The sequence below is a fragment of the Penaeus monodon genome, chromosome 23 (assembly GCF_015228065.2).
Source record: "Penaeus monodon isolate SGIC_2016 chromosome 23, NSTDA_Pmon_1, whole genome shotgun sequence".
Classification (NCBI taxonomy): Eukaryota; Metazoa; Arthropoda; class Malacostraca; order Decapoda; family Penaeidae; genus Penaeus; species Penaeus monodon.
In genome coordinates this window covers 29,737,038-29,737,588 of record NC_051408.1, presented here as the reverse complement: position 1 = coordinate 29,737,588, position 551 = coordinate 29,737,038, and positions in this window count along the sequence as shown.

Sequence of the window (551 nt, the reverse complement as noted above, 5' to 3'; positions counted from 1 at the left end):
AAAAACGATAAATCACCGAATAGCAATTAAAATCAGTACTATAAACGTAATCATTAATCCAAAAATAATGACCGCAGTACAGTGACAATACTGTAACAGATAGGATAATAGTAATTACGACTTAAATGACCAACAATTATATTCATTGTGTTGATACGACCCGATTGACAATGTACAGAAATTACCCAATAATCAGAGCCATTTGAAAACAGAGACCCAGACAAGGTCACTCTGTTCTAGTTCACAGACTCACATACTGCATGTCATACATCTATTTAATTACCCCAACTAACAATCATGTAATTAAGGTTATTCTGGGATATAATAGCGTATTATTTAGTTGCCATTAAAAGTTAAAGTGTGGAACGGAAATTATCAGGCCGTTTGTCGGACGTGGTCAAGCTGTTGGGATAAATAGCCCTTTGTGGGATGACTATCATTTCACGGCAGCTAACAGTCATAAGGGATAACTGCTTTTGTATAGGAAGTTCGATAAAATAATGGTTTTCATTCTTGGTCAACCGAGCGTGCACAGGAAAGGCCCGTGCTGC